This window comes from Eleginops maclovinus, chromosome 13 (genome assembly GCF_036324505.1).
Source record: "Eleginops maclovinus isolate JMC-PN-2008 ecotype Puerto Natales chromosome 13, JC_Emac_rtc_rv5, whole genome shotgun sequence".
Classification (NCBI taxonomy): domain Eukaryota; kingdom Metazoa; phylum Chordata; class Actinopteri; order Perciformes; family Eleginopidae; genus Eleginops; species Eleginops maclovinus.
The window spans coordinates 23,481,739-23,506,050 of NC_086361.1; the positions used below are offsets into that span (position 1 = coordinate 23,481,739).

General features: G+C 41.9%; 1 protein-coding gene across 9 annotated transcripts in view; it reads right to left on the bottom strand.

Moving 5' to 3' along the window:
• The window catches only part of thrb (thyroid hormone receptor beta), an 86,520-nt gene extending 62,494 nt beyond the window's left edge, over positions 1-24,026 (bottom strand). For 6 of the 9 annotated variants that reach the window (XM_063898960.1, XM_063898958.1, XM_063898954.1 and 3 more), the window contains exons 1-2: positions 23,576-24,026; positions 9,587-9,634 (exon numbers count right to left, since the gene is read on the bottom strand). The gene's annotated coding sequence lies outside the window, so the exon portion shown is untranslated. The remainder of the gene's footprint in view (positions 1-9,586; positions 9,635-23,575) is intronic. The other 3 variants (XM_063898962.1, XM_063898957.1, XM_063898953.1) reach the window with 1 other exon arrangement.
• Between the last annotated feature and the right edge of the window lie 286 nt (positions 24,027-24,312).

Here is a 24,312-nt window from a genome sequence, read left to right on the forward strand (position 1 = left end):
AAAGGAACTACAGCACGGTCACATGACTCCACGTCACCACCGCTAAGCTAAAGGAGGCTAATGTTGGGCTATAAATGAACTACAGCACGGTCACATGACTCCACGTCTCCACCGCTAAGCTAAAGGAGGCTAATGTTGGGCTATAAAGGAACTACAGCACGGTCACATGACTCCACGTCACCACCGCTAAGCTAAAGGCGGCTAATGTTGGGCTATAAAGGAACTACAGCACGGTCACATGACTTCACGTCACCACTGCTAAGCTAAAGGCGGCTAATGTTGGGCTATAAAGGTACTACAGCACGGTCACATGACTTCACGTCTCCACCGCTAAGCTAAAGGCGGCTAATGTTGGGCTATAAAGGAACTACAGCACGGTCACATGACTTCACGTCACCACTGCTAAGCTAAAGGCGGCTAATGTTGGGCTATAAAGGTACTACAGCACGGTCACATGACTTCACGTCTCCACCGCTAAGCTAAAGGCGGCTAATGTTGGGCTGTAAAGGAACTACAGCACGGTCACATAACTTCACGTCTCCACCGCTAAGCTAAAGGCGGCTAATGTTGGGCTATAAAGGAACTACAGCACGGTCACATGACTTCACGTCTCCACTGCTAAGCTAAAGGAGGCTAATGTTGGGCTATAAAGGAACTACAGCACGGTCACATGACTCCACGTCTCCACCGCTAAGCTAAAGGAGGCTAATGTTGGGCTATAAAGGAACTACAGCACGGTCACATGACTTCACGTCTCCACTGCTAAGCTAAAGGAGGCTAATGTTGGGCTATAAAGGAACTACAGCACGGTCACATGACTCCACGTCTCCACCGCTAAGCTAAAGGAGGCTAATGTTGGGCTATAAAGGAACTACAGCACGGTCACATGACTTCACGTCTCCACTGCTAAGCTAAAGGAGGCTAATGTTGGGCTATAAAGGAACTACAGCACGGTCACATGACTTCACGTCACCACCGCTAAGCTAAAGGAGGCTAATGTTGGGCTATAAAGGAACTACAGCACGGTAACATGACTCCACGTCTCCACCGCTAAGCTAAAGGCAGCTAATGTTGGGCTATAAATGAACTGGGGACTATTTTTCTGAAGCGTATTAATCCACATTCAGTGCAAAAGTGTGTATTAGCATGCTGCATATGTGGGATGTGGGATGTATGTGTGTGTGTGTGTGTGTGTGTGTGTGTGTGTGTGTGTGTGTGTGTGTGTGTGTGTGTGTGTGTGTGTGTGTGTGTGTGTGTGTGTGTGAATGGTAATGAAGGAATATTTCACCCTCTGCAACACTGAGGCTCATTGATGGGTTTAATAGTGTTGGACACTAATGGAGCTGTTGCACTGGGGCTGAAAATAAATCAGGTTTTCAAACACACACAACTCTTGTTGGACAATGCTTTCATGGATTTTTTCGACAAAGATCAGAATATGTTCAATGACTATGACGATAATGATCAATCCCTCCGAAATCGTCTTACAAATCGCAGACGCAAATCAGTCAAAAACCTCTCGTTGTCAACAAGACTAGCAGTAGGACGCATGAACCAAATCACAAACAGATATTGAGATGATATTGAGTCTGGAATCTTCAAGTGAAAGTGTTTCCCATTAGCATGTTAGCATTAGCCCCCCTCTCCGTGTGGTATCGATACGAGGATAAACACATGCCGTGTTACCCCGACTCACCCCATCACTCAGAGCCGCACCGCCGGGGGCAGAAAAGTGAAGATGAAGGCTCGTACAGCTCCTCTCCCTCGGTCTCCATGAATAATTCAGACCCGTCCAGGCCTGAGAACATTTTTCAACTTTCCCTGAAGCATGAAAACACAGCGCGGCTCCACGCCGGCTGCCAGCAGCTCCATAAGCTCCTCAAACCAACACAAATCCACTGCGATTACACCATGATCACACGAGGCCACACAAACGGAGCTGATGTAGCAGGTAGTGAACGTACAGGGCGAAGCTGCTAACCGCACTGATTTAGGAAGTCTGGATTTATATGTATGCTCAGTGTTTTGATGATTCCTGAAGAAATACGTCGATCGATACGGATACAAACACGGCACTGTTTTCCAAAGCTGCATGTGTGTCGAGGAATAGTACCTTTGTGCTACATGCTACCTTTGTACAGTGTCCTTCTGAACCAGGAGATCTGGATCCAGACACAGAATTGGAAAAATTGTTGTGGAAAACCAGAGAAATATCCGGTTTTTGACAATTATCTGAACAAAGCATGCTCATTGATGCAGATCAAAACAAAACCCTGATTAGTGTATGGTTCAAGTTGTATTTTGCTTAAGTTTTTCCAACCAAAGCAATGGTATCAAAGCCACTTTTTCACAACAATCAGGAACTATCTGATCAAGAAAAAGCAATCAAATATTCAATCTGACTTTTGTCCCTTCACATCTTCCGTACCCAGGCGATCCCACAGGCGCACAGGTCATATTTGATAAGAAATAAAACGAGCTTATCTTACCTGTAGACGTTTCAGGGGTCGAGATCACAGTCCAGTCACATAGGGAGAGAAAGAGAGGAAGACATATTAGTTTATATTGCACAACATCTCAGTCAAAAGAAGAACTCCAGAGCAAAACTCAAGAAAACTTTGGGTTATTCGTTTCTGAATACGAAACGAGGCCAGAGTGACTCACCTTCAGTACATCTACATTATGTTCTACCTTAAGGCCTCCCTTCAATGCTATGCTTTGACACTGAATGGAGGTTCAACTGATCACTGAAGGAAGGTGAAGTGGGTGTCAGCATAACCACACACACACACACACACACACACACTCTTATATTGTGAGTCATCGGGGGGAAATGAGGTTGATATGCAAAGCAGGAAAGATGTGTGACGCAAACACACGAGAGATACCATAGAGCAGTGATTTACAGATTAATGTCCGTCTAATACAGTTATTGCAGAGTGAGAGGAGTTCATACGGCGGCCCGCAGGTGCAAACGCAACATTTCCATTAGGAGAAACAGCTTCACAGACAATGCAAAGAGTTTGTCAGATTTAAAAAGAAGATGAAATGAATTTAAGTGATTATACATTTATAGAAGTTTAGGTAAAATGTCCAACTAAATATGAAGTTATAAATAAAAGAGAAAGTAAAAACGTGCGTTTGAATAATACAATAAAGTAAAGATAATTAAACAATAAGTAAAATGTCCAAAAAATTAATAAAAAGAGTAAACATTAAAATGAAAGGGGAAAGAAAGAGAGAATAAAACAAAAGCTTGTTGTGTTTTATTCTCTTGGCTTTTTATTGACAGTCTGAAATGCCTTAATGTAATTTATTTTGTAATGCAATGAATTTGCACTCTATCTTAATGCTTCTCATGTTTATGTCAATGTGTGACTGCCTTGTGTTGAAATGTGCTTTATGAATACAGAAGAATAGAAAACTGAAACGTCTCTACTTGCTATTATTTTGGTTGATTTCTATTATCCTCAATTTTTTGTCATATTGAAATAAGTCCTGGACAAAAAGGATTTTATTATTATTCATTTAAATATGATTTTTTGATGGTAAAATAAAAATACGATAAAATTGCAATACCCTAAAAACAAAGAAATGATTTCAAAATAAAAGCCCCTGCATCACTGATGTACGTTTGATTTATTGTTGGTCTCTTTCTTTTTTCTCTGGGTTTAAATTCTTATTTCTTATTTATTTTAACAAAGTCTCCTCATCCTATATTTAAAAAAAAAGTATAACTGTTTTATTTTTATTTATTAAATAACTTACAAACACGTTTTACATCTCAACCTTTAACTGTATGGTGATAATAACACATTAACTATGAAATAAACTAACATTAATGACCAGAGACCTTTATAACGCTGTGTTCAAACAGCCTGGAGTGTAGAAACCTTCAAAATAAAAGGGCTTGCATTAGCAGCAGTAGTGTGATGTACGGAGGAAAGTAACAGTGTCCGTGATAACAAGGATTAACGAGGATTAGTTTAATCTGAAAGCAGATTAGACGTGTCGGCGTCTTAATGCGTTACAAAGATTATAGTGTCCGGTGCTCAGGGCTCTGAACTCCACACAGACACTCTGATATTCATCAGAGCTGGGAAGTTACTAAGTATGGCATCAAATGACACGTTCAAGCAAACTGTCAAAAACAATGTTTAAATAAAAGGAAAATATTTACATAAAATTATGAGTTTAAAATTTGCAATAAAAATACAACATTTAATTCCATTTTCACGAGTTCAATCTCCAGTAAAATAAAACACGTTTTAAAATAGGAGTTAACGTGAGAGTGCAAATATTTGTACAGAAATAAGATAATAAATTAAATTTGCGAATAAAAAAGATATAGATTAAATAAATGAAAATAAAAACATTGAAGAATTAAAATAAAGGTCTAAATATGCACAATGAAACAAAGGAAATGCTACACGGTGGTGGTGTCTTGGTAATACGAAATAAATGCTGAATCCATTAAAATAGTTGAAGAAACAGACTGAAGCGTTCGACAAGACTTCAGCTTTAACTCAGGAATCTGTCCTGGCACCCCGCCTGTCTTTTATTTTGGAAAAACACCAATCTGGCTGTTGTGTGTGTGTGTGTGTGTGTGTGTGTGTGTGTGTGTGTGTGTGTGTGTGTGTGTGTGTGTGTGTGTGTGTGTGTGTGTGTGTGTGTGTGTGTGTGTGTGTGTTTGTGTGTGTGTGTGTCTCTGGCACAGTTTGCTCTCCCTGCTGAACTTTAAATCTGTATGCTGCGCAGTAACCTCTGTGATCTGCAGCAGTCTGTCGGGAACCACAGGGGTCCCTCTCTGAGAAATGTCAGAGAACTCTTTTCTTTCAGACCCAAGATACAACAAGCCGATTCGTCCCAGGCTGGTTTATTTTAGAAATGCCAAATGAAAGACGGTTAAGCTCGGAGAATAAGCACGTTTAGAGAGCACTGCTGAACTCTGAATAAGACTGGAGCCGCAGTCAGACTCCATACTGCTTGATTACTGTTCTGATCCTTATACAATGCCATACTGAGGCACAGTGAGGGCAAAAGGTAATCAAATAAATAAGACGATGAAGTACGCACTGTGACATCATTGTGCAAGATATATAAATGAACCAATAAACTGTGAAAACTCTCAATAATGGAAAGGAAGTTTTAACCACAGAAATCTTTATAACACATCAGTTTAAAAACTCTGTGTCGTTTATCCAGGCTTTTGCTCTTCATACCTAAACCTTAAAAGCCATGCAGCACAGGCACACTCCTCCATGCAAATACAAAAAAACCTGAGTTTAAAGAATTAAACAGGAGGGTTTAAGCGGAAAATATCCTTGTTTTAATTCAATTCATTAATGCTTTCTAAAAAGGGTTGTTATTAAAGACTGAAAGCAGACCAACAGTTTAGCTGGATAGTTAGCAGTCGCCGAGTTTGCTGAGAAATGTGTGAAAACTCTCAAGATGCAAAAAGGATCTACAATGGATGAACAGAAGGTTTAATTTAAAATAACATAATTAAGAGCATGAATAAAGGGACCTTCTTTAGCTCATTCTTTTCTTTTACATTATTTATTTTGATAGATTTCTTTATTTTCCAATAACTTATCAAACACTTTGGGATGCCATCTTGCACCCAGCTGTGCGCTTCAATCCGTTCTGGAAATATAGACCTTCTTGTACAAGTTCATATGAATCACAGCTGCAGCCCAGCATCTATCCGATCCATGAGATCTTCAGTGAGCCACTACAGCATTAAAGCGCTGCGAGTCTTTCAGCACATTTCATTCTGTCAGAGTCTCTTTTAAAAACACACAGACAATCACACCACGTGCAAACAAACCCAGCTTCTCTCACACATTCCCAGCAAACCCCATCATTCTTTGCTCCAAATGATTTAAACCAGAACAGATTGAGATCAAACTGGACACCAGTGCAGATTTGAAGGTTTATCTGACGTAAATCTACAACACTTAGGAGTAATTGCAGTAAAAAGGTTAAGGTGCGACGCAGGATCAGCTTTTCTGTTCGGAGCAGTGGGGGGGCACTAAAGCTTTGTGTTTACTCCTCCGCCATTTCCTGCAAATCAGGCTGAATCATCTGATTACTTTAGATGACGGCAAATCTAATTAGCTAAATGTGTCTCCTCTGAAAACCCTGAGAGACCTTTCAACAGTGGGAGCGCTCATCTCGTCCTCTCACAACAAACAGGGGCCATATTCCTGATCTGTTTGTGAGGATTTCCAGGAATTGCAAGAACAAATGAGCTTGCATACAGCTGACACCGTTTTCAGCAAGCTCATCGTTAAAGTTCAGTGTCTTTGACGAGCGGTTCTGAAGTCTGCAAACTTACAAATCAGTGTTTGAGCAATCTGAATATGCAATTCCTCCCGGGGGAATAGAGTTTAGTGACTTAGTGTAGAACTTAATGAAAGTATTTAAATAATATACATAATAAGTTAAAGTACAATTAAAACATAAAACAAATACATTTATATTTAACAATTAGAAGCTTAAGTAAAATGTTTCAAACAAAGTTAACATTTAATACAAATAGTTATATTAAAAAAATCTAACTTAAACAAAATGCAATGAAATGAAAAATATCGAATAAAACAAATAAAATATTTTGCATAAAGGAGTTCAAGTGAGAGGGTGCAATACAAAAACACAAAATAGGAAAATAAAGAAAAATCTCAGAAGGAAAAGAATACACTTTGCTCTCTAAGGGATTTCAACACACATTCTAGATATCGATTTGCAGGTTTAAGGAACAAAGAAAGACGGAAGTGAAAGCAGAATCCGAATGTCTCAACGTACGCCACCTTACAAAAAGGGAAACCTGAATACGAGGAAGATTGGCAAACCTGCATTATGCAAAAGCATGCACACCGCTCCATGGCCGGAGAAAAGAGAAACCCGAGGAGAGGCAGACTCTGACAGCTTCCTCTGTTCCTACTTCCTTCTGTCCGAGAGTCTGGCTCTGTGATATTCTGAGAGGAGGCTGAAGAAGTGTGACTGAAAACAACATGGCTCCATGGTGTTGATGGTTGCTTGCCATTTTGCACACTACTGCATGGTTTGGGACAGCTTGTAATTGGCCTACCGTGCATTATTAAACACATTGGGATCTCGCTTGGGTACCAAATATGGGGAGATCAAGATGTAAATTGGGATTTCAACACTATAGAAATATCATATATCAATGGTGGTTCAGTGTGAGTGTTCCAGGGATACATTACATATTTTAAGAACACGTTCTAGGCTTAAGTTTACTGCACAAAAAATGGACTTTTTTTTACTCCCAATGTTATTTAGTTTTACTCATGATTTCAAACTGAGTAATGAAACACAATACATTTAATAATAATTCAGTTAGCTCTACATGGTTTCATCTAAAAAGGACGCTTTTTCTCCCAAAAAAGACACAATTTTTAAGAATACCAGATGTCGTTTATCATAAGAGAAAATATTTGAATCTTTTTTAAATTGAAATCTTCACCTAGAACATATACATGTATATATATATATATATATATATATGTTTATGTTTATTTTATTCTTCTGTTCTGGACATCCATGTTATTTTAGATTAATTAGATTATTTTATTTATTAATTGGAATAAAGATCCAAACAAAACTCGACCCCACTGATCAATTTGCGTTTTCTCAGTGATGCCTATTCTCATGCTATCTTTCAGAATTAACTCCAAGTATGGGAAAGATGTCCTTGTCATGGTCAATGAACTCTCGCTCTATTCTTTGCACTAACAGCAGCAGGAATTCAGGATATCCCCACAAACACTCAGGACTGCATGCCCTGCAGAAAGTGGTACAGTCCACCAACGACTTCCCAAACTGCACCACAACCTGAGCAGGATCCAAGACTGGGAAACACATTAGGGATTCAGGGCCATCCCGGACGCGGAGTCCTTCAACTAATGGGGTAAAAGAAGCAGTCAGGATCAGAATTTAGAGAATCAGGAGGAGCTTCTACCCTCAGGCCATCTGAATCCTGAGCAAGGACGCTGCTAGCCCTCCTGATGGACTACATGTTACCTCCACCCTCCCGTGAGACCCAGCAGCCATATTTAATGGTGGATCAGCTATGCAGAACGTGCATCCATATATGAAACCAGATCAACAATTGAAACAAAGCTTGACCCTGTGGATCAGCGTTTGCCTTCTTTCTTATAATCAGCTTATCCTTCACATATTTTCTAGCTTTTGGAGTACCTGGTTTTCTCCAAGAAGGGCCAGAATCAAAGTACATTTCCTTTGTTAAGGTTGATAAACTTTTATCTGGACACTCAAAACATTCTCTACCTGCAATGTGCAGAGTGTCTGTGGACCCTGCAGAGAGTGGTACAGTCCAACAAACACCTCACAACATTCTCTCCAAGAAAACCAAGGCTGGGAGAATCATTAGGGATTCAAGGCTTTTCAAGCAGCGCATCCTTTGAGCAGTCAGGATCAGCCGGGAGAGTAACTGAGATGTCGTTGACGTTGCATTCACCCATCCAATGCATCCCCCATGGTGAATCGTCTATGCGTAGCGTGTTGCAGTAAGCATTGCTGCCCGGTCAGAGCATGGATTCCCCCCGGGGGAACGAGCTGCAGCTGAGAAACCTCGCCCTCTGGAGCTGCTCTGTAACATCATCTCTGAAATATGGCTTATCTCAGCAGCACGATGTGCCGTGCACGACAACCCGGAGAGCTTTGGTTACACAGCTGTTTACTTTACAGTCCTCCCCACCCAGGCACGTTATTGCATTAGCATGATCAACACGTGGAACATGTGTCTGCTCACTGACATTTTACCACCTTACACAATCCTCATTCATTTTTATCTGGGGAGCGTCCAGAACTTTTTTTCCATGTCCTGCAGCCAGGCCGCACAATGCATGAAGTGATAATCCCCGCCAGAAGGAACATCTTGATTTTGTTTTGTATACGTTTGTCTGGTTTTATATAGATACCGACAGAACTTTGGCTCCGTGCAACTCCTGTGTGATTCAGTGAATGGTTTCAGTATGACGGCTGTCCTCATTTGATCCCTGTCTTTTATCATATTTAAAGCATGTCTTTGTTCTTTTAACCCATGAAACATCACCATTAAACCCTTTACTACATTAGAGTCAAGGCTCACAGATGGCTACACAAAAGCACCAACCATTTCACCTCCACCCTTAACCAGAAATCATACGTTTGGCTAATGAAAAGCACCATCAATACTTCTATTTTTTATATACATATATATATAATATATAGTGCCAGGGGGACATGCTGTTAAGACAACAACAACAACAACAACGTTGCAATGATGAACATAACTATTTACACTTCTTGAAGACACGCAACTATATCAGCATTAATTTAGCCTGCACTAGCATATTCACGCTCTTTTAGCTCTGTTTTGGTCTCCACCTATTCCTAAAATCACCTTAACACGATCACTATAAGTGGTTTACACAACAGACAGTCATCCCATCTTCTGTTAGGATAAGCAATATGAAGTAGCACAGTTTTGGCAAGTTAACGATAGCTCTTAGCTTGTGTTAGCTTAAGCCATTGCCTGCCACTGGAAAATAACGCTTACCGTAGCTTTATGGGATTTGTGCAGCCTCATCATTCATGGTGATAAATCCTAAAAGGAAACATATAAATGAGAGCAGCGTTAATGTTTTGGTAATATATAACCAACTGTTCATATTGTAAAAGACTGGTGTGGTCTGTTAAGCGACTCAGCATGTTCATAAAGACCATAGTGGTCCGATTATACAATACTCTTTGGCCCGAACACAGACTGTGACACCTGGAAAACACCAAGACTCACTCAACGTCTGGACACCTCTTTAGCTGTGGAGCCCGTGGGCAACATCATATTTTGGGAAATGGATCTGACTTATCAGGACGGAGGATACGAACGGAGCCAAACACTGAGAGGTCCTATAAGAGACTTGGCTGCGGAATACACACTCACACACACACTCTCACACACACTCAGTAAAAACACAAGTGGTTGTGGCACCTAGGCAGCGAGCCAAAGCGAAGCTGGAGAGCCTTCAAGTTAGGCTGTCCTTGGATAACCCAGCTGAAGGTTCAACTTTAACGCCAGCAAAGCAAACTGCAGCGGGCCGAAGCTAACCTGGAATAAACCCCCTTCAAGTCTGACAAAACTTAGAGGGTCTGCGAGGAAGTAACTGCTCAAATAAAAGTCAGAAGGCCTCACACCAGACTCAAGAGAAATGTGCTTCAGAAGTTTGACCGCAGGATCATTTGTGTTTACGTGAGTCCCTCAGCAGAGGATAGAGGGGCTTACCTCTGCAGACTTTGTGACCAGATATGCATTGAAGTTGTGTTGAGTTGCACCATAAGTCAGCAAAATTTGAAATCCTGAATTTTCTTCTGCATTTTGGGGTAAAGTGTGTTTATTGAGAGGCCACAGAAATACTGAAAACTCACTTTCAACTCCGACAAAGTGAACGAGGGGTTGTCCAAACCAGCGGGGAGCCGAGCCATTTCTAGCATTTTGAAGTCCTTAACAAGGTAGAGAGGCCTCAAGGGCACTGAAGGAGTGAAGCCTTGGTTCAAGGGGCCCTGTTCTGCTCATTTTCTACTTTAAATAGTCCTCTCCTGCTGATGTTCAGGTGTATATCAGTATGTAGTGTCTCTACTTTAAAGAGTCCTCTCCTGCTGATGTTCAGGTGTATATCAGTATGTAGAGTCTCTACTTTAAAGAGTCCTCCCCTGCTGATGTTCAGGTGTTTATCAGTATGTAGTGTCTCTACTTTAAAGAGTCCTCTCCTGCTGATGTTCAGGTGTATATCAGTATGTAGAGTCTCTACTTTAAAGAGTCCTCTCCTGCTGATGTTCAGGTGTATATCAGTATGTAGTGTCTCTACTTTAAAGAGTCCTCTCCTGCTGATGTTCAGGTGTATATCAGTATGTAGTGTCTCTACTTTAAAGAGTCCTCTCCTGCTGATGTTCAGGTGTATATCAGTATGTAGAGTCTCTACTTTAAAGAGTCCTCTCCTGCTGATGTTCAGGTGTATATCAGTATGTAGAGTCTCTACTTTAAAGAGTCCTCTCCTGCTGATGTTCAGGTGTATATCAGTATGTAGAGTCTCTACTTTAAAGAGTCCTCTCCTGCTGATGTTCAGGTGTATATCAGTATGTAGAGTCTCTACTTTAAAGAGTCCTCTCCTGCTGATGTTCAGGTGTATATCAGTATGTAGAGTCTCTACTTTAAAGAGTCCTCTCCTGCTGATGTTCAGGTGTATATCAGTATGTAGTGTCTCTACTTTAAAGAGTCCTCTCCTGCTGATGTTCAGGTGTATATCAGTATGTAGAGTCTCTACTTTAAAGAGTCCTCTCCTGCTGATGTTCAGGTGTATATCAGTATGTAGAGTCTCTACTTTAAAGAGTCCTCTCCTGCTGATGTTCAGGTGTATATCAGTATGTAGTGTCTCTACTTTAAAGAGTCCTGTCCTGCTGATGTTCAGGTGTATATCAGTATGTAGTGTCTCTACTTTAAAGAGTCCTCTCCTGCTGATGTTCAGGTGTATATCAGTATGTAGTGTCTCTACTTTAAAGAGTCCCTTCAACTGTTCTTCAGTGGTATTGTGCTCTCTATTAAAAAGACAGCTCTTGCAGAGCGTTCTGCATACAGAAACGACCTTGAGTCATTACAGCTAAAATGTCTGTTGCGTCACTCTTTCATTTCACCGGTGCTGCCGCTGTGAGATGGAGGTCACGGGGAGATCTCAGAAAGAGTTTGATGCATAAAATGAAGCAAATGAAAGCAAGTATTCACTGAGCTTTCAGAGCCCCCGCAGCACCGAATGACCACGTCAGCGCGCTTACATTATCCTGACGATTACAAGGTTTCTGAAGCTGGTCTGACACAAGAGAAGTGATGATCCCTTATTGCCAGTTTTGTGAGGATTTATCAGGAGTAGCTGATTGAAAGCAGCTGATGCCATACATGCATGCGTTGTTGCTCGTGTTTGCCATCACCGGTGATCAGATGTTGAGGTAGCTTAAGCAGATTAGAAGATGATCTGGTCTTTAATCTAGCATGCAGGGTACACTTTAATTAGATTCCCTCATGTCTGGTTTCAAACTAAGGTCGGCAGAAGGTGTTTGTTCTTGTTGTCAGGAACCGTAGTCTTTTTTTACTCTAACCTCCATATCTTCATTTGTATGCTGACTAGCTTCTTTTCCACTAGCTTGACAGCGGGCGAAACGTGTCATAAAGTCTGCGATAATAAAGCCCACCCATTTAGAGGGAAGATATGATTGGGCCATTGTACAGTCCCCTGACATTACTCTGTCGTTGACTTACTACAGCTGGGCCCTCTGTGCATTTATAGCTGGACCCCCAATTACCTCCTGTCTTCCCAGTAACTCCAGAGAGGCCAGAGGAGCTTCTTTCATTTAACCCTTCACACTCCAACAGAAGCTGAATGGGCAGATTCGAAAGATCTTTTGAAATGTTATTTTAAACACAATTAAATAAAGTTATTTTGGTCAAAAGAAAAAATATAACAAAAGATATTCTGACGGTTTGCCACTGATGTGTAAAGTTTCGGTTTGAGGGACTATGCATGTAAATTAGCATTATTGCTGACTCCGGCATATTTTCATCTTTTACTTTATACTATATTGGGGAGGCTGTGGCACAGTGGGTTGAGTGCACTGGTTCAATCCCAACTGCAGTCAGCATGTTGTATTGGGACCCTTCACCCCGACTGGATTGGATTCCCCACAGTATTGTAAGTTGCTTTGGATAAAAGCCTCTAACAAGTCACATGTAATGTAGTGTTATAATAATTAAGACGAACACTCCCTGTCAAACCCACATTTAACCTCTTCTGTTGATGCACTTCTTTTCCCTCTTACCTGCATGTTTGTATACTGCTCAAATTTAATTGGATGTCAACATGAGACTCTGCTGCCTTCTTGGCCAGATCGCTACACCACCGTAGCTCGGCATTGCAAAAGACTTTTAGTCCCTAATAACTGCTTGTATCTGAAGGATGAACGAAGGGGTTTTAAAACACTGCTGTCAGGAAAGTGAAGTGTTGCATTGAAAGATCCGGACAGCAGCGCACCAGAGGCGATTGCAAGTTGATTCTGACAGCTGAACAGAACCGTGTTAGCAGCTGGCCAAACATCACACCAGTTGGTCAAGAGAGTTGTGCCTCTTCGTCACGATCACATTTCCACACCGAAGAAGCACAACATATTTTCATGTAGACATACAGTACCGTTAAAGAGCTTCGAATCAGCTGTTGGTTTCATCGTTTCCTCCCATAACGGCTACTTTAACAGAGATACAATCTGTATAATTCAGAGACATTTAGAGACGTTATGGAACCAATCAAGAATAAATGAAAGGATTCAAACTTAGATGTTGTTGTTTGATGACCCTGCTTTGTTTTCCTGGTGAGAAAAAGGCAGCAGACGTGCAGTTGGTCTTAATATATATTTGATCAATTTCTTTGGGGCCATCTGCAGTGTACAATTGTCTCGACTGAGGAGGTTTAACTGGTGGCTTATTAGTCCATAGTATGTTTAGCTGATCCATTTCAAACAGTGCTAATCCACGACTAATCTTCTGTTTATATTGTGAGGGTTGAAGAAGAGCTTTGCTGAAGAAACACGTTGTCCCATACCTACAGCGAGAGGCATTACTGAGGACTTGAAACTAACACATTAAATCCACACTGTATTTTGATGTTTGGCTTCTAGTTACTTTTACCAACGATGTCCAGATGTTTTTGTTTACAAACCCTTCACACAAAGCAGTATCTACCGTGGCCGAGAGGTGCAAACGTGAGCAGCGTTTACTAAAAGCTGCAGAAACCAAACGCTGCAAGAAGCTCCAACACAACGGAGACCAGGGGACACTAAAGAGAGACGCACACAGCTGGAGACCAGGGGACACTAAAGAGAGACGCACACAGCTGGAGACCAGGGGACACTAAAGAGAGACGCACACAGCTGGAGACCAGGGGACACTGAAGAGAGACGCACACAGCTGGAGACCAGGGGACACTAAAGAGAGACGCACGCAGCTGGAGACCAGGGGACACTGAAGAGAGACGCACACAGCTGGAGACCAGGGGACACTAAAGAGAGACGCACACAGCTGGAGACCAGGGGACACTAAAGAGAGATGCACACCGCTGGAGACCAGGGGACCCTAAAGAGAGACGCACACCGCTGGAGACCAGGGGACACTAAAGAGAGACGCACACAGCTGGAGACCAGGGGACACTAAAGAGAGACGCACACCGCTGGAGACCAGGGGACACTAAAGAGAGATGCACACAGCTGGAGACCAGGGGACACTAAAGAGAGACGCACACAGCTGCCGACCAGGGGACACTAAAGAGAGACGCACACAGCTGGAGACCAGGGGACACTAAAGAGAGACGCACACGGCTGGAGACCAGGGGACACTAAAGAGAGATGCACACCGCTGGAGACCAGGGGACCCTAAAGAGAAACGCACACCGCTGGAGACCAGGGGACACTAAAGAGAGACGCACACAGCTGGTGACCAGGGGACACTAAAGAGAGACGCACACCGCTGGAGACCAGGGGACACTAAAGAGAGACGCACACAGCTGGAGACCAGGGGACACTAAAGAGAGACGCACACAGCTGGAGACCAGGGGACACTAAAGAGAGACGCACACAGCTGGAGACCAGGGGACACTAAAGAGAGACGCACACAGCTGGCGACCAGGGGACACTAAAGAGAGGCGCCAGTTGTCAGGATAGCTGAGAGGTCTCACATGGTGAGTGTCCAGTTTCTGATTGAAGACAACAGTTCAGCTCACACTCAACAAGCAGCTCTTATACCAACCTCTCTCTCCTATTAATACTAAAGTTCTTCTTTCTGTTTGCTTCATTTGGGTCCATGAGTTAGTGGGAGGGGTTCAAACTACACCCATATTTCCCCATAAACAGCAAGCCAATAAACAGAGCAGTCCTGCATTGTTCAGGGAACTGAGGAATGTCTTCAAATGGGTCCGCAGGGAGCAGATCCGGATCCAGAGAGCAGTGCTACGCTATCACTGACAGGATTTAGCTTTGAGATGTTCACTGTTCATCAGGGCAATGGACAGCACATATTAATGTGGTTTAAAGAGGCTTATCGGCACCAAACTTGCAGTACGTTTAGTGATGGGAAAAAGTCCCATAGTTAACATCATTCAGGGTTTTCATAGTAAAATACAGCATGAGGCGCTAAAGTCACTTCCGGTCTAAATTAAGCCCCGCCCACTTTCAGATGTAAATCCTGCATCAGAGCGAAGCTGAAAATAATAGTGCCTTCTTGTCTTAAAGCTGCTGAGTCATATATCGCACCTCCAACAACACATAAATCCAGAGCTCCGGTTCCTTTAAAAAAAAAAAAATTAGATATTTTTTGGGGGCTTTTTGCCTTTAATCGGATAGGACAGTGGAGGGTGACAGGAGAGTGGTAGAGAGAGTCGGGATGGGATCCGGAACGGACCACGGGTCGGGAATCGAACCCGGGTCGCCGGCGTACGGTGCAGGTGCCCAGCCAGTTGCGCCACGTCCGGAGCACCTGCAGCGGTTTCTTTACTTCCTCTCCAGAAAAAAGGAGAGTAAAGAAAGGATCAGAAATCTCAGTCTCAGTGTCAGCCTGCTGCCTGCCACTCGTCCCCCGCAGACCCACCGGACATCCATCCCCTCTATATTCTCCGTAAGCTGTCTCTGCCGTCTGACCAGACATCTGACCCCATCTCCATATTTCTGGACCCAGTGAACCCTTTCTGACCAGCAGAGAGATTGTTTCCTGGCAGCACTTTAACATTTTCCAGGAAAAATCTGCATTTTGGTTTGAGGGCGCACGCTGACAGTAAGAGGGAGCAGAGACGCTCTTACTGGTTAAGACTAAACCCTGGAAACATATTCTACTTTATTCCACGTGTTGGTGCATAGCCTTTCAGACTGCAGTCAGAAACCGTTTTCTCTCAGTGAAGGGAGGCATGCAGCTGTTTATCACCTCCTTAAACTGCAGTTCGGTAACCACAATAACATGAAACTATGTTTCCCTTTTCACATGTAAGAAGCTGAATGAAAGAGAAGTTTGATGTGGTTGTCTTAGCACCGAGAAGGACTCAGTATAGCCGTTGAAGCCTCCCTTCAAACACATGTATCAGTGTAAAGCATTACCAGTGTAAAGCATTACCAGTGTAAAGCATTACCAGTGAACTGTAGATGTGATGTGATACTGTAAAGGAATTAGAGCAGCTCAATAACAACCTTTGAGCAAGTCCAAACACCGCGCCATGTGACACTTCATACATTATAGACACACGCACGCACTCACACACCCCCTGTCTAGATCTAGAGATGCATCATCCATCAGAGTGTATTTGACCATACAGAGTTCATAATTGTCTACATTAAAGTCTAACCGTTTCGCCCTGAGGATGTTTGATATGAACCACCTGAATCCTCCTCCCTCTGAACTCACATTCAACCGATGACTCGTCAGGGATCTGATCTTCTCAGGCAGTTCTGACTCTACTTTGGATTTGTTCTGGATCTTCTGCAACAGAAGTCTGACCATCGATCTGTGTCTAAATACCCCTGATCTATGCTCTTCAGACTGCAGTGAAATGTCTGCTAGCCTTCAGTGTCACCTGTACTCTGTCCATGCCTCTTTAGTTCAGTAACCTTTAGTCGTGATTTGAACATCTACGTGAAAGGGTCCAACCATAAGGAGTGCAGAAAACCAGTAAAAAGTTACGTTAGACCAGTAAATACAATCAGATGAGGCCATTTCCTCTCTAAGCAACATTACTATACTTGCTCTGACCTCCAGTAATACGATCTGCGCGCCATGCCTTCAACACAAACACAAGAGTTGTTTTTCTTGGATGTTTTTCAAGCCGGAGATCAGAAACCAAGTTTGGTTATTTAATTAATGATGTTAATAAGATGTTAAGTAGCCTTTGAAAAGTGTATCATAACCCAAACCGATTCTAGTCTATGGGTTTTCTAAGGCTTTTCTACAACAGTTTCTAGAAGTTTGACCACAATTTCTGTACAAAGAGTAGTGATTCATGTCTTTCAGTACTGGATTAACTGTAGTGAAATGTCTCTTAGATGTCAGTGTTGCTTCTACAGACGTTAAGCTATGATAACGTCGTCAATGGAGCATCCAGCAACCTTCAAGCCTTCTCTCTGAACCTCAGTAGACACCTAAAGGAAAGGGTCCATATCTTAAGATTGCCTAAAGTCAGTAAAACGTTACTCTGGTCTAGAAAAGGTCCCTGAAAAGGAACCCTTCTCCAGACGGTGCTTCTTAAAGTAACGTTACTGTACCCGCTGTGTTGATGCACAAACATGATGGCTTGTATGCCGTATAGAAGAAATGGCACTCAATCAAAAAGCAAACAGTAGAGCTGGAAAGCAAAAGAACGTCAGTTGTGTCTTAGACTAACTTTCTGTAACATACTATTACTAGAAGCGTGTCCACAGAGACCTGTTTTAGTTCTTGTACTGTATGACTCTACGTCTGGTAGCCTTCAGTGTTGCCTCTACTCTGTCCATGAACGCTTGCCCCCCCACACGGCCTGTTGTGCCAGCTGTGTTGAACACAATAACTGGTTCTGTGTTTTTCTTGGATGTTTTTCAAGAGAGAGATCAGAAGCCAAGCGCAGATGAGATGTTAGACTTTGAAATGTGTGTCATTATATGAACCTCAGTGAACAGTTTAAAGTTATTTAGTATTGAGATTGTTTTAGTTTATCTAAAATGAAAAACATACTGGGAAATATTTTGTATTACTTGAAAGATAAATATTTAAAATGCTCAAAAATTAGCAAAAAATCTAATTCTGCAAACGATATTTACATGATCAATTAACTGAGCGTCCATTGCACTTTGTCTCCATCGTTACACACTTTTCCAATCAAATGTAGACATCATTTTAGACTCTCTTAAGAATATCCATCTCAGGTGTTTATGCAGAAATTGAAAATGCACATTAAACCGGGACTGCAAAAGTATCCATTTCATAGCCATTTTCACGAGGTTTTTGCACAGGACTTCAATATATTTAGTGCCCTTCTTATTATTCCCAATCATTTCCTGCTACCTGATTGCACAGCGATCTCCCAGCAGCTCATTAGCTCATTGTACAGCATGCTGCTCAGGAGAAAATATGACCATCTGTTTTCAAATATAGATTTTTCAGATAACTTGCAAGAGAGGAAAATCAGCTAAATCTATGCATCTGAGACCGAGACATCGTGGGTCGTTTGGGTTCAGCTCTAAAAAAGTCTGGAGCCTACAAGACCCGCAATGCATCTCTCCTTTCATCTTTTAAACTGTTCCCCCGGCCTGTAGCGCAGATTTTAAAAACGTTGTAATCTCCGAAACCTAAACTGAGATAACCCCGGTGTCCTCATCTCTCTGTCTTCACAAAGCTGCAGAGGAGACGTTATGTAACCGTGAAAAAAGGAGAGGGCCACTCCTCAGGATTCGGACTAAAATTTCTCTTTTTAATCGGTCGGATTTTGAAACCATAACCTGCCTGTTTATTGGAGAGCTGATTGCCTGATTGTGTCCTCACATTACCGACTGTAATCGAGCCCAATGACCGTGTGAACTGCCTTTAAACTCAATCTGATGCATGTGTGTGTGAGTCTTTGTGTCACGTTACCTATACCGAAACTGGACACCTCACAGCCGATGTGATTTCATTTGAAGAACAAAAGCCCAACCTCACACGTACAAGATTCACGAGCAGACTGCTAAATGTTTTCTATCTGAGCGGCGGCTGCAGCAAACATCTGTCTTATTATAAAGCCCGCTGGAGAATATCCTGTGACCATTACTGAACACTGCAACTGCAAGACAGATTTATGTAACGGCTGCTTTTTAGCACTGTAATTTCCCTGTGATGGTCACGACCAAATACAGAGCTGTGGTTAGAGGTTCACTGAGGAAATTTGTATATTCCAGAAATGGAAAATAGCTCGAAATTTGGATATGATGGAGCCTCAGAACTGACAAAACAAGGACTCAATATAAGATGTATTCATAGAAGGAAAAGAAACATAATTCAATGCCTTTAATAGAGGGGTGCAGGGAGGAAGTATTTCTGTAGGCTGAACCGCATCTCCCTGGTCCAATGGGATTTTTCCATTTTATTATGTCAGACAATAATCTGTGTGTCAAACAAACGTTTATGATACTTACACATCTTGTTCAGAAAGATAATCTCCACATATTAACACCACTTTATGATTTATGAAGTAATAAGCTGATGTTGGGCTATAGAGGAACTACAGCACGGTCACACGACTTCACGTCTCCACCGCTAAGCTAAAGGAGGCTAAAGTTGGGCTATAAAGGAACTACAGCACGGTCACATGACTTCAGGTCTCCACCGCTAAGCTAAAGGAGGCTAATGTTGGGCTATAAAGGAACTACAGCACGGTCACATGACTTCAGGTCTCCACCGCTAAGCTAAAGGAGGCTAATGTTGGGCTATAAAGGAACTACAGCACGGTCACATGACTTCAAGACTTCACCGCTAAGCAAAAGGAGGCTAATGTTGGGCTGTAAAGGAACTACAGCACGGTCACATGACTTCACGTCTCCACCGCTAAGCTAAAGGAGGCTAATGTTGGGCTATAAAGGAACTACAGCACGGTCACATGACTTCAGGTCTCCACCGCTAAGCTAAAGGAGGCTAATGTTGGGCTGTAAAGGAACTACAGCACGGTCACATGACTTCAGGTCTCCACCGCTAAGCTAAAGGAGGCTAATGTTGGGCTGTAAAGGAACTACAGCACGGTCAAATGACTTCACGTCTCCACCGCTAAGCTAAAGGAGGCTAATGTTGGGCTATAAAGGAACTACAGCACGGTCACATGACTTCACGTCTCCACCGCTAAGCTAAAGGAGGCTAATGTTGGGTTATAAAGGAACTACAGCACGGTCACATGACTTCAGGTCTCCACCGCTAAGCTAAAGGAGGCTAATGTTGGGCTGTAAAGGAACTACAGCACGGTCACATGACTTCACGTCTCCACCGCTAAGCTAAAGGAGGCTAATGTTGGGCTGTAAAGGAACTACAGCACGGTCACATGACTTCACGTCTCCACCGCTAAGCAAAAGGAGGCTAATGTTTTTCAATTGAAATACTTTTTCATGCTGTCTTCAGTCACTGCTATGTAATATTTCCTGCTGTCTCTGTGTTGTATGAAATAATAAAGTCAATATCTTTGGTTTTGGACCGACTAAACAACACATTTATAAACACCAGCTTTGAGTTGGAGAAACCAGAATTTCAAACACTTCTATTTTCTAACATTTTACAGACCAACATGTAATTGTTCTTCCCAGAACACAGTTGGATGTTTGATCAGTATTTACAATAATTATTATTTGCAGCCCAGATTTAAACCAGGCTGCATTTTATTTGAACAAAACCCTCCCATAAAAACAATCAAAGGCTCCTGTACGACATCAGCTTCATGAACTCCAGCACTGAGTGGAGCACAATGCTTCTTATTACACGGCTAAATTATAGCTCACAATATGAAGTTCAAAACGCCTGCCGGTTGGATTATCTGAATCGGTGAAGATAATAAGGTAACAACCCCCCTACGCATTGTATGTCGTATATCATCCGCTCGAGCAACAAGTTGTCTTACATTTTTATGTCTGCAGCCGAGGAAAAACACATTCTCTGCACACAGATTATCTAAAACCAATGGGACACAATCGTTAACCAAATATGATGCATTATGGGTAAATAGAAAGTCATTACTGAATACTTTGTGGTTGTTTCTTAGGGATATGGCTAATAAAGTGCTGGGTTTATTGTGTTTCTTGTCTCTCTTGTGATGGTCCTCCTTAAAATCAAACGCAAATGCAAATTTAAAAAAGGGTCTCATTATCACTATTATTATTATCACTATTATTACTACTATTATTATTACTACTATTATTATTTGATATATATTCTTTAGGCTGAAGTTTGTTTATTAGTTCCTATTTCACTTTTCACAGATAAAGAATGAAAGACCCGCTCCCAGACTACGCCATGCTGGGGGTCATATGAGGTCAACACATTGATTTGAACAATTTCTCCCGTTGTTGTTTAGTCCAAAATAAATTAATCAATCAGGCAAAATGAATAAATAGACAGAAAGGAATTAAAGGTCGCCTATTTTACTCTTCTTCCACAATATATTCCAGGTGTCAGATATATATCCGGAGCCTGTCTCTGATTGGCTGAAAGACCAAACAGATCATTGCAGCATCCCATAATCCCCTCAGCCCTGTTCCAAAAGAGCTGATTCTGTGTCTGTAGATTTAAATGCTAATAAGCTGCTGCTGGCCACGCCCCTCTGAGAGATGATTGGTTTAAAGAAACACAATGTTGCTCTAGGAGGAGATCCAGGTGTCAGTAAGTCCTTTTTAATTCAAGGTCATGTGAGGAAATGTCAGGAGTTGGGGCATGTTAACTCCTCACCTGTCCTCACATGAGGGGGCGGGGCTTAAACTGCAGCATAACAAGTTCCAACACACACCTGGGAGTAATTATACCGAGTATTACTAATGCAGGTACACCAAGCAGCTGCATGCAACGTGCATATGTACACTGAACGCTGCACGCTAATCAGCTTCTTGCAATATGATAGCTGCTTGTGATTATAATAATAGACTTTCTGATTCGTTTAATCTGATTTGAGTGATTTATTATCATCCCGTTTTGATTATTTTATATAAAACGACCACTTAAAGCTGACGTTAGTCTCCCTGTAGTGGTAAAAACGTTTCAGTTTTAATTTGCAGATTTAGAAACCACAACAATGATGGTTTGTTTTAGACTGTATCAGAACGAGTGTGATAATCCCCGTTTCTTGCTCGTATATTATTTATTTACCAAAATCATCTACTATGATCACAAATATACCTTTCCTCTTGCACACATCTCATCAACTCCATACACGTATGCTGTCTAAGGTTCACGTGCACGCAGAGAAATGCAGAAATGTGTTCAAACCCGTCTCAAAATCGCCACCGATGTGCTTCCATACCCATGCATTGCTCCCACAGAAAAGTGGCAAATCAGCAGCTGGATGTCCTTAAATACCCTCAGCTGAGAAAAGAGCTGCCTTCACGAGCTCCTTGGAAACTCCCCTGCTGCATGGTGTAAAATATGACTCGTCAAGCATTTGAGTGCAGATTTACTGTCAACAATGCATGCATCAAAATAAACAAGGTGCATGAATAAAAATGCAAAAATGTCAGAAACATAATCGCATATTTGACTGAAATCTTGAATGAAATCAACGTAAAAAATGCCTTTTCTGCAGCTGTGTTTTACATTTACTAAACGTTAGTATTTCTGTGTGTTTTGGATCAGTGTTCCTGCTGTCATATTGTCAGTGCTATCCGCCCCCCGAAGCAAGAAAAAAAAAACTCCCAGTCACCTTGCTGGATCATTCATGCACGAACACACTTGTGTTTTCTGACAGCCTCTGAATGCATCATCTTTTCTAACATGTCACCTATCAGTCTGCACACTACGGCAAGGCAAACAGAACAGTTTTTAATTATTCCTAAAACACACAAAGAGATTACTGTCACTCATTTTAAAGCATTAACAAACAACACACACTTCAATTAATTACCCTCTGATTAAGAGGAATATTTGAGGTCACTAATGCACTGTCAAAGTATTGCTATGTTTGCATATGCCAGATGTTTTATCAAGCGCTTCAGTGAAAAGTTGCCAAAACGAAAGCAAAGGTTGCATCAGAAAAACAGAGCTGAAATATGTCAGTAAAAGTGAAGCAGACACATCATTATTAAAGCCGTTATATGCATTTAGATTCAAGGGGGAAAACGACAACTTGGGCCCATAAAGCAACTCCCTAAAGTGTCCATAAAAGCTAGCCCCGGATACAGGCTTTCCCCCTGCACCGACAGACCTCGGCCCAAAAATCAGCCAATTTAAATTGCTCTCGCTTTTTGTCCAAATTAACAACACATACATCAACTTATTGTTAAGTTCCTGAATCATAACAAGGTTGGGTTTAATTCGGCTTGCATTAAACACACTAGATTGGCAATAATATTGAAACTTTTCTGTTCAATTCTTTATATTCCTGCAATCGCAATCAGACAAAATCCACCACCGTGGGCGTAAAGGAGCAATGTTGCCCAATTATAAAGTTTAAATATCACAGTATAAAAGTGCAGATTTCTGGGTTAATTACACCCCGAATTGTCATTAAGAGCGGAGTTATTCTGGACATATCTGAGACATGTTTTCCCAGGTGAGAAGCGCCTGCAGAAAACCAATGCAATGTAAATTCGCAGAACATTTGAATGTAGTTCGGCAAACATTTCCCCCTCATTAGGACACAAATATCACATGTGTTGATGTTTCAAAGCGTGAACATTCACATTTGCGTAATGCATGGCCAGCAAGCATGTTTTTTTTGTTGTTGTTTTTTGGAGAGGCATGTCATTGGCTGTCAAAAAAAATACCCAAAAAATTGAAACATACCGCATATGCAAAGACGAAGCTCCTATCCACAAAATATTATTTTCGGTCCCAGTGCCCGAGCATTCCTCCTCCACCGGACCCGGGGATGATCTCCTGCTGTCGGCTAAACTGAGCGGGACACAGCGCCAGGGTTTAACCTGAAATGACCCACGCTGGTGCAAATCAGGCGAGGGCTGTGCACGGTGTCTGCGTGTGCACGGTGTGTGTGGAGTGAGTGTGTGTGCACGGTGTCTGTATGGAAGTGTGCGCTAACAGTGCATGTGGATACCAGACTCTGCGCTCTGGACGCAAATAAAAAAACTTAGAACATGGAGCCCGAAAAGAAAAGCTTGAAACCCCGTACCGACCGACCGACACTCCGGAGGATCTCTACCCGGGATCCGGGAGCTGATTCTCGGGCAGGGCCGAGCAGAATAAGCCTCGCCCTGATCACAAAGTTTTTTTTCCTCTTTCAATGGCGGTTGGCTGCTTTTAGTGAAGGCCTGCTTACATGTCGACAGGGCAGGAAACAGGGAGCTCAACTTACTGAGTGCGAGAGGAAATCCAGGAGGGGGGAACACAAAATATGTTTATTTAGTACATATTATTTATTGTAATAATGATCATAAAAGTCATTTTAAAAATGCATTTAAATTTGCTTTAATTATTTTTAAATTATATAGAATTGCAATATTAAAAATAATCCATGGCATATACTTTTATTCAAATCAAATGTGATTTTGTTCTCATTAGATATT